The 10712-nt window shown below is 43.9% G+C and overlaps 1 protein-coding gene across 12 annotated transcripts in view; it reads left to right on the top strand.

The window, feature by feature from the left end:
* Window positions 1-3745: 3745 nt before the first annotated feature.
* HTR2C (5-hydroxytryptamine receptor 2C) overlaps window positions 3746-10712 on the top strand; it is a 211870-nt gene continuing 204903 nt past the window's right edge. For 9 of the 12 annotated variants that reach the window (XM_088172899.1, XM_088172896.1, XM_088172894.1 and 6 more), the window contains exon 1: window positions 4069-4664. The gene's annotated coding sequence lies outside the window, so the exon portion shown is untranslated. Of the gene's footprint in view, window positions 4665-10712 lie in introns of all 12 variants that reach the window. The other 3 variants (XM_014877233.2, XM_088172902.1, XM_088172900.1) reach the window with 3 other exon arrangements.

Here is a 10712-nt window from a genome sequence, read left to right as displayed (position 1 = left end):
TGATATTTCCCAGTGAGGTGCTGCAGCCTGGAAGTGTGGCTTGCTTGGATGCTACTGTCTTTTATGAACTTCTGAAGCTTTTCCAATATAAATAAACCTCGGGACTGATGGCTCACCAGCCTAATGTGTGTGTGAGTGTTCAGAACTGTAAATGCTTTAGTTGCTCCTTTTGTTAGTTTCTGAGCAAGCTGGATATTAAAGCTCAGTGCTGTTGCTTCCCAAACTCCATGCTCAGGAATTTGCTATTGTACCTCTCTTCTGGCTGGAACCCTTCACTATTGACCCAGTGGTTCTGAATGCAAACATCCATGGGGTCATGGCAGGTGCTCAGTAGCTGGGTATTGATAGGGGCTCATAAGAAAAAATGAAGAGTGGTGATACAAAATGTTGGGAGCTGCTCTGTTAGGCAGCCTGGAGAACAAGTTCAGGGAGCCCTGGGGTGGAAGGCTTGGCATATGCCAGAGACTCTTTAATTTATTTGTAGCCAAGAGCTTGTAGGGAGTACAGAATTGGAGCTTTTAAGAAAAGCTTTCACCATTTGCCAGATTGTTTTCTTGGTCAATACTTTCAGTTCATTGTCTGTAGAGGAGCTGTTCACTGGACTGAGTATGGCTCTTACTGCATGCAAGAAAAGTGGATGCAAGGCTGGGGAAGGACAATCTCCCTGCCTGTTTCTTACCCAGAGTGCCCTGGCTTCTTCCAGTGCTGCTCTTGCCATTGTTATCTGCAGGAGTTCAGGTGCTTGCCTGTATGGGTTGGCCAATGCAATGCTTCAGTGCATGAAGTGCACAAGTGAAACTCCAGCCATCCCTACCACTCCCCAGAAGGCTGATATAATTGTGCTGACGTTGCTTTTCACACTGTAGGAAGCCCTTTCCTCCCACTTGTCAGGGTTTTCAGATGTGACCTGAAGGATGAGCTGACAATAGATGTATGAATGGTTTATGTGATGTACGAATTGTTTACTTACCTGCTACAAACCAACCATGATCTTTTGCAACTTGGTAACAGCCGGGGACAAAGCATTTCTTGAAAGATGGATTAGTCTTCATGTACTATATGAATGCAGTAAAAGAATAATTATAAAGAGAGGTCAGATGTTGAATGTCAGAAGCAGAGCATGAGAATTTTGTAACATGAAGGCTGAGGTCAGTATTCCGGGATTTCTGAGCAGAGATAGCCACAACATTTACAGGACCCATGCAAGTGGGTACAGTTTCATCCTGCCAGGCTTCCATCTCTCTTATTCCTGCTGGTTTTATTGTTTTTCCAAAGTAGTAATTTAAACTGTGCTGTTATTTTTTAAAGTCCCAGTAGGGTCAGCATGTTGGATGATCTTGAATGTGCCTGCTGTGTGTTGTTGCTTGTTTTGTGTACATGGACACATCCACCACCTGCGAGCTCTGAGTTTCAAAAGGTTTTAGAGCTGTTATTCCTCAGTTATCATGTAGCAATACATTTGAAAACATGTTTCTGAAAGCTGGCAATAGTTATAGTCAGGTTTCTAACTACCAAAGTTCTTTTTCTTTTTTCTTTTTCGTTTTTTTTTTTCTTTTTTTTTTTTTTAAACCCCCACTCTAATGGTGGCTGTTTCTTACAGTTTACATTTATATATTATGCATTAAAAGTCTTTGAGAAAGGGTTTTTTTGCAGTGTAGTCTAATTAGAATGCATATATTTCGTGGAATATGCAGTTAGTATAATTGTGATATGAATTTTGGGTCTTGCAGTTGTTTGCAGACATCTTTAATGATTCAGCTTTCTGTAGTATGACCCTTCACAATACAATGGCACTGAAATATTTTTTAGAATGAAGTATCATATTTCACTAAATAAAAAAAAATTCTACCCTTGCAAACATGTGCATAATTTTTAGTGACAGATCTGGTATCTGACAGAAAGATATGACCCTGCTGACCTGAGTCTCTCACACCAAAACACTCTGTTGTACAAGATGGAATAACTCAAATGAGCATTTGGTCGTATGAATTTAAAAGGCAGACATTTCCCCTGAATTTGAAGTTGGTTGGTCCATCATGTCTTGCAGTTTAAAAAAGTAATGGTGCCTGTACACAGAATATTTCTATTGAGTGTGTTGCAGAGGACTGCCTTTTTTCAGGACAGATACTTGTAGTGATGTGCTGGCAGTCACTGTGCTGTGTTTGCATACTAATCAACGAGCTCAGGAAGCATTAAACTTGAAAAATCCTCAGCTATCTTCTGGAGAACAAATTTGATCTTCGGTACTCAGGGGAAAAACTTCAGGAGTATAAAGCCTTAAGTGTCTCTGCCTAGCATTTTGATTACTACTTATACATGTTTTGTTGGTCTGGTGTTAAAAAGACTTTCTTTAAGATGTGCAATGCTTAATAAAGACCATTTTGAATTAATTCACTGTGGTATTTTTGCGCAAAGCTACATGGCCTGGAAGCAGTGCAACGTGCACTGCACTTGTTTCATCAGAGGATCACGTTTTAATAGGCCCTCTGTACAAACACTACAGGAAAGAAAGTAATTGTTTTGCTGTGATGCATTCTTGCATCAGTGGTAAGTATTTGCTGGTTTTGTGTTAATGGTACCTTCTCTTTCAGACCATTTTTCAGGAAAGCCTGAAGTTACAGGATGCTTAACTTACTTTTCACCATAGTAATTTGTTTTGGCTTTGTGTGCTCAGGCTGAAATATCCACACTGCCAATAGCTTCCCTCGCGGTGATGGAGGCAGGTATTGATCAGGTTAATTTTGGTGTTTCCATGGCCTTGGAGAATCAAAGGTGCTAACGGCTTGCTGTGTGACGCAAGGCAGCTTAACAAGGTTCAGGGCTTCTCACTAGTTCGTCCTGCTCAGAAAAACACGTTATCTATGGCAACAACTGCTGCTGAGAAAAAAGTGAAGATTTTTAATAGGATAAATCACCTGTTTTGCAGACTTCTGAGTTTCAGATGCCAGCTGTTAGAGGGGCAAGGGAGGGAAAAGCTTGATGAGGGCTGGACTTACTGGCATTGTTATTGTTGCATCTGTGCTGTGACATGATGAAGGGCAAACCAGAGAATCCCAAGGCACTCAGAAGAGGGGATGAGGAGAAGCCAAGAGAGAACATGTGGCATTCAGCTGGTGCACAGCCTGCTGGGCAGGAGGGAGGTGTCTATGTCCCCAGATGCTACAGCCAGTCTAAGACTTGCTGAACTCATCACAGCTTTAGGATGTGTGACACGTCGGGTTTCAGTGTCTCTCTGGCTGTGCAGAAGAGATATCCTTGCTGTGTAACCCCAAGGTGCAAAACTGCACCTGCTGCTGTGCACCTACTGCTGCTGTGGTCCTGGCCAGTGTCCCCAGCAGGAACAGTGCCACTAACCTGACTCTCCTGCCAAGACCAGAGAGGGACACCATGCTCCTAGGGTGTACCAGGCCCTCCTTGCCCTCTGGAGACAATGACTGGTGCCGTGTGGGATTCAGTGGGACAGTATGACCCATGACTGGCTGCGATGCTGGTGGAGGTGCCAGGGACAGGGGTTAGCAGTTGGGCTGGGTGACAGGGGCTCGGTTGGACTCCTGGGACAGTGGTGAAGGGGTGTCAGGCCTCACCCCCAGCCCCTGATGTAGGGACTCCTGCTAGCTGCCCCTTCCCTTCCTGACTCCTGGGGTGCTCTCCTTCCCCGGACAGCGCTCCTGCCTGGGCTTCTCGGCTGCCTGCAGATGGGTGAGAGCCGGGACTGAAGCTGTGGGCGTTTGCATCCTCAACAAGCACATGTGAGCAATGTGCCTTTAAGACTAGCAGGAGAGCAATAGTATCTCCCTCCCTCTTGTTAATTGTAGCATGTTTTCAGCCATGCTTTCCAGTCACATTCGCAGGCTGTGAGAGGGAGCAGCGCTGCCGCTCGCCAGCCGAGAGCCGCCCGGAGAGCGCTGCCCGCCCGCTGGTGCCTGCAGGTGATGGGGCAGCGCCCGGCACCGCAGAGCGCTGAGCCAGCAGCAGGAGCCCGGCGTGCCTGAGTTTGGGGGACACTGCTGGGCTCGCCACATCACTTGTGCAGCTCTCGTGTCCCTCGTCTCCTCGCCTGCCCGGCCGTGGCCTCCAGCCGCAGGGTCAGACCTCTGGCCACCCCACCCTCGCCGGGGCTTCTGCGTGAGGTGCGAGCGGTGCTTTGCTGGAGTCTGGGGATCTGCAGTGGGTGATGCAGTGGGAACCGTGTGGTGCCTGGCTGGGGATGCTGTGGGCTGCTGTGGGATTGCCTGGCTCCCTGAGCACAAAGTGACTGCAACTAGCACGAGGTTGGGACTACTTCTCGGGAAGATGCCCTGCGTGTCTCCGGTCATTCCTCTCCAGCCTCACCGCAGAATATTTGGAGTTGCTAGCTTTCTTCTACCGAGGGGGGACAAAGGCAGAGGCCTCCAGAGGGTTAAGAGCATCTGCTTTTATGCCAAGTGTTTGAGCAGGAAATAATCTGCAGAGATACATGTGCAGCAATTCAACTGCTGCTGCTCTCTCAGGCTGCCGCTGCTGCAGTTCGGTGTGTGAGAGGAGCCGTGCTGCTCACAGAAGATGCTTTCTTGGTGTGTCCGAAGCTCCAGGCATGGCAGCAGAGCCCCGGCTGTCTGAGCTGGGGTGAATATCTCCATCCAAGAGGAATTATGTTGAGTTGCTGGCTCTGTCGGCTCATGGAGGTAGGTGCTGCTGCCTGTGCAATATGCCATGATCTTTGCCGAGGGGATACAGTCCTCTCCTCAGTCTCGGGTATAAAATTTTTAAAAATTTTCCATGGGAACAGGGCTTAATTTGCAATCTATAGTACCAGACAGAAAATACATGTGTGATTTCTTTGTATGCAGCAGGGAGGAGAGGGCAGAGGATATCTGACTGATACCTTTTCTGATTGGCAATAAAGTTGTTGCACTTAATTGAAACAAACTACCCTCTGTCTCAGTGAAATGCATCTGAGAGCTTTTACTTCTTCCTGCTATATGACCTTTCGATGAGGTTGGCTGCAGTATGCTGGGTTGTGCTTCGGTTCAGAAACTGGAACACAGTGCACTCTACAGGTCCCTTCCTTCTGCTCCTGTGGTCGTGGGGAGGACAGAGGGCACCCACACAGAGAGGGAAAATGCTACTCACAGGGAGCTGGTGTTTTTTCGAAGAGTGAAAGTATACTAAGAGGAAGAAAAAAGGTGATCTTCTTCCCTGAGGAAGAAGGAATGTTGAAGTCCTTAAGGGTTGATCTTGGTGTCCTGAAGTAGAGAAGGAAATTTGTTTTATAAGCAGCAATGTATAAGTCTGGGGTTTGTGTTTTGCTTTCCCAGCCCTATGGAGAGGAGTTCTGTTCAACTCTAACTACTTTACTACCCGGAATCTTTGCTTGAAGATTTTTTGCACCAATACCTGGTAGAAAAAAAATCTGTGCCATCAAATTTGCTTAGCCTTGTTTTGAAAGTTGCCTTCTTGAGAAATCCCTAACAAATCAACAGCAGCTAATACTGTCACCTTCTCACCATCAGGGCATGGTTTTTTTTGGTTTGCCTTGATACCTCCAGTGGGAGCTTTATTCTGTAAAGATTAAGCTGAAAGGAAAGTTTCCAGTTTTCTGGAAAAGCAGAGTGTTGGGCATTGGATATCTCTTTGATTTTGTTGGCCTGGTTGACTCACATATATAGGTTTGCCTGTTGGCTCTTTAGTGCAGACCCTGCCAAGGAAACCTGGTTGTGCAGAAGAGGAAGGTACTGCCCAGATCACGCACCTGCATCACACGGAGAGTGGTTTGTGTTTGTTTCTGGCATTGCAGAGCTATTGATACAGCACAGCCAACAGTGCCATTGCTGTGTAACAGTTTCAGAAGTGTTTCTGTAACATCCTGGCACAACAAATGTGTCATTCATGACTGCACTCCTCAGGAAAAAGAGCAGCACTGTCATCTGCACTGTAAATCTCTTTAGTCACTTTTATCTTCTTTGCTAAGGTAGCAACACATCCTTAACTGGAACGTGTTGCTACCGGAGCGTTTTTGTCAGAGCATTTGTAGTTGCCACCTCAGTTTCCCCAGGGCTGTTGTGTTTGACTCAGCAGTGACATATCTCATAGGGAAATCTGGAATAGAATCTCCATCCTTTTTTTGTTTGCTTATTTATTTATTTATTTATTTATTTATTTATTTTTCTGTAATTTGGACGCAAATGCAGTCAAGAACATTTTCTTCTCTTTTTGCAAGAACAGGACACTTGTGTGTCCTCCTCTGGGATGCTGTAGAGAAGATCTTTTCTGCTCTGCAAGACCTTTGTGTTGGAGCTGGAGAAGCAGAAGTGGGTCCAGTGGGTTTGTTATTGTGCATGAATCAAGAAGCCACAATCCCTGGCAGGGATGGAGGCTGTGATGATATCTGGGAAGCAGCTGCTCTCTCTGTCCTGATAAAGAAGATCCCTTCTTACCCACATACTAGGTGGTATCCAGTGCTCCATAGGAACACTTATTTCTCCCACAAAGAGGAGAAAATCTCCTGGTTTCACCTGAAATGGTGAAAACACAAATGTGCGAACATTCAGTGGAGTCTCACCAGTGTAGAATTGATAAAAGGTCATCTGAATGACTTCTTTCTAGAACAGCGCTTATAAGAGGTGGTGAGCATTAGGTAACACCATTGCCTGTGCAGGAAACACTAGAAAAGAATATATATTAGTCATCGCATTTACTGCTGTTTGCACACAGAGAGAGTGGTGATTAGAACTGGCTGAATCAAAGCAAAATGGTTTTTAAACAAAATTTCAAAATTCAGAATTGGTTAGGGCACTTCTTGGCCAGCAAATATTTTGGTCATCTTTGTGCCTCTATTCCAGCAAGTGTCTTTTTGAAAAGGTGCTTCTACAAGAACAGCAAAAGGTTGGGGCATATTTCCATGTGTTGCGTTCTGAAGAAGTGAATGGGAATATCTTCCTTACAGCCTTACTTGTATCTGCTCAGGAGATCAAACCAGTCTATTTGAACCACTGATTATTTCTGAGCAGCCTTTCTGGTCAGCAATAAAGTTCTGCATTAAATTCTAACCCTATGGAAGTTGAGAGCTATTTGTTAGTGTTAATAATGGTAATTTTTAAAACTGTAATTTATTAAATGGGGACTGGTCAGCATTTTGTGTTACACATGCTGCACTGGTCACCTTCCTCTGTCTGGCAGTCACCTTCTGCCCACCCTGGAGACTGAGGGCAGTGACTCCATGCTGTGCCCCTCTGCAACCAGGGTCTAAACTTGACCTTCTTAGGGGCCCAGTGATGACCTGGCAGCAGAGATCCTGGGATCTTTGCAGGTTTGCCTTTTTGGAGACAATTCCTGCCTTTATCGATTAGGTCCCATGCCTGCCCTGCCATGCTAGAATAGCTGGTAAGTCAGTGCTGCTCATCAGTCACAGGGGGTGCAGGAGATAGGTAACAGACAGAGCAAAGAAATAACTATTTCCTAGAGAGTGATTCCTCTGGTTTCTGTAGGGATTTAAACAACGGCTTGTCTTTAGGTGCCCGCACCCTTCCAGCAACCATTGCATTTTTATGGTTTGTATGCTGCTTGTAAACCAGCTACAGGTGAGTAAAGCCTGTGGTCCAGAAACTGTTGAGTTGGAGATAAAACTGTTCATTTCTGAGAATGCCTGGAGTGTCTTTAAGAGACTGTGCTATTGCATTTGAAATCTATCTGTCTTTGTACCACTTATAAAATGCATTCACGGTAGGTGGTGGCATCAGTCTCCTCTTAGTGAATGCAGATATTTATATTATGCAAAAGGTTTTCTCACTTTGCTGGATTCAGATGATGACTGGAGATACCGTTCTTGTTAGATAAAAAACTGAGTCTGACTTTAGAGGTGAATTCAAAGAGCAATTTCTATTTAATATATATAGCAACAAAAAGGAGCAAAGCTGCTTAAGGAGTACTTTAATGATGAATCATTATATTGCTCTCACCAGTCTGAAAGGCAATAAAAGTAAAAATGGAGTGCTAGGATTTAGTTGCTTAGAAAATGTACAGAAAGGGACCTGTATTGTAGAGAGGGTTTTACACCACATCAAAGGAATGTTTTGAGGTGCAAAATTATCAAGTGACTTTCCACCCCAAAGATGAGGCAGCTGCTATCAAACTAAACAATAGTTTATTGTTCCAGAAGGTCATTTTCTTTGGTTGTGACTAACCAAATTTAATAATTTATTGCTTTTTTTTAAAACCCTGACTGATTTTCCCCACCCCCGGATCAGGACAGATGCTGTCATAATGCTTCTTCAATGCTATAATTTTTATTACCAATCCTAATTAAATGCTGTAACTTCTGAAAATCAGATTAATTTGAACCATCAGCCCAGTGTAAATGCTGCTATCATCAGAGATCATAAAATGTTCAAGGCACCATAATTCTACTACATTGCTGCAGTGGCAAGCGTCCAAGTATCTGGCTACCTTTGTTCAGCTGACACAGACTGAAATGTGTGCACTTCTGAGCAGTGCAGCATGAATAGAAATGATACGTTCCTCAGCTGTTGAATTGCACACTCTAGCCATAAGTCAACAAACATTAGAGAAATGGCATCACCCCTCCATCACTATAATACTCCTTCTGTGCTATAAATATTGTATTAATTCTGTGGTTTCTGCACAATCAATAAAGGGGAGAATAGAGGTGGGAGGTTGTTGCGGCCAAGCTGTGCTTTATTGGTGAGCCAGGACATGATACAGGTTAGTCCCACTGCCAACCAAGATTTTTCCATCCTTGGGCCATGGTCCATGAATTCAAGTAGCACAGTAACTACTTCAGCTAATTTGCTCTACAGCCAGAACACACTCTGATCATCATTTTGGTCTTCTGGACAGCAGTACATGTTCTGGTAACTTGGTTCCTTTATGACCAATTTCTGTATTTTGAATTTTTTTCCCCCCACAGATATTAGGTAACGAGTAACAAATTCTGATTCCAACTCAAGCAGTGGCAAAGTTGATCTCCTTGCTCTGTCCCAGCTTTATTTGTTAGATGTAACAATATGGAAGATCTCACTGGTCATTACAGATGTAATTACCTGGTGCTGACAGACAGAAGGGCATTAATCTGACACTCCAAGCATTTGTGTTGGAGCTTCATGTTTAGATTTTCTTCTCAGCGGAGAAAAAAATGCACTCTGAGAGAACCATTACCCTTACAGCAAGATGAGATGAATTGCAGGCTAGAACTGTCCAGTCCTCTCCAGTCCCATGGATGGAGCCTGTGTGACTGGCTCAGGGCTGGGTGTGGGGTGGTGGCAGCAGCACTGGGTGAAATGAACCCACCCTGCAACAGCAGCTGGTCTCAGTCCATATTCAGCAAACCACCAGCCCCACCTGGGATGCTCCAGGCTCCTCTAAAGGGTTTGGTGGAGGATCTGACCCTGCAGGTTTAACTCTGCCTTGCTGAATTGAGTCAGTCCCTGTGATGGAGTGGGGCTGTGAATGTGTGCTGCTGTTTGCTTCTCAGCATCCCAAGAGCAGGTGCCATTGTGTTTCTGCTCACTGGGACCCAATATTGCTACTTGATTCTAGAAACCATCTCTTTGATTGGCACTGCTAGTGCCATGCTTCTCCCCTCCTGTTCAATAGCAGTTTTATCTGCCAGACTTGTATGTTTTAGGGTTTATGGTGAAGCCAAAGAGGGAAAATCCATGTCAGTTACAGACTGATGTGGATAATACATGTTTGTGTCAGTGGGTGTTGTGAATCTTTTGCTCCTGCCCACTTCCCAACACCTTGATTGTATGCAGGCAGTTATTTCTGCAGAGGGGAGACCAGCAGAGTGAGATTTGTGCCATAAAGAATTTTATATTTGAGATTTACCCAGCTTGTTTCAGCCAAAATGTGGAACTTTGAGCATGTTTTCATACCAAAAGTTGCAGCATTTGACCACAACTTTTCCTTTTCAGCATATGCAAAATGCAGGAAGTTCTGGGCAGACACATATGATTTTAAAACACCTATTGCTTACAAAGGAGAAAAATAATAAAATGCAGAAGCATATTAATAATCCACACTTTAATATATATAGTGGTTTGCACACAGTTATTGTGGACATTATTATCTGGAAGACTGTAATGTTATTGTTTCTAATGGGGGCTATTGTATCTCTACTGAAACTCTTACAGTTATGGATTAAATTTAATATATGCTCCCTTTGAAAAAGCCGGTATTTTTATATTTTATGGTACCCAGTGCTATTCACTTGGCTTACAATAATAAAATAGCTGAATGCTGAAATAAATGTACCAAACAGCTCTCTTGTCTTGATAACTTAGCTGCTTTTAAATGTTAATAATCTCATTCTCTATTTTCTAAAACTGTGAGTAAATGTAAAACCTCATGTAAGCAAGTAGGTCTGAGCAGTGTAGTGTGAATATGGCAAATATTCTCTAGCAGTCCTCAGTTCTGCAATGCATTCATGATCCTTGGGATCATCCTGATGACATAGGCTGTAGAAAATTTCACCCAGCAACTTGTCCTTGCATTTCAGAAGAATATTCAGGCTTATTTAAGGGTGTAGATAACTGGATCTCAAAGGTATCCTCAGGGTAGTTGTTTTGGTGAGTAATTATTTCTGGTGGTTTATAAAATAATAAATCCAATCTGTTTATTTTCTTGTTCCATAAGTTGAATCATCTTCGTCCTTTGCTTAATTAAGGAGCCTTCTGGTAATGCAAATCATTTCCCATGATGTGGACAAATCATTA

This window comes from Sturnus vulgaris, chromosome 14 (assembly GCF_052056855.1).
Source record: "Sturnus vulgaris isolate bStuVul1 chromosome 14, bStuVul1.hap1, whole genome shotgun sequence".
In the NCBI taxonomy this organism is placed as follows: Eukaryota; Metazoa; Chordata; class Aves; order Passeriformes; family Sturnidae; genus Sturnus; species Sturnus vulgaris.
The sequence above is the reverse complement of the archived record's forward strand: the minus strand, read 5'-3'. Positions and strand labels throughout refer to the sequence as shown.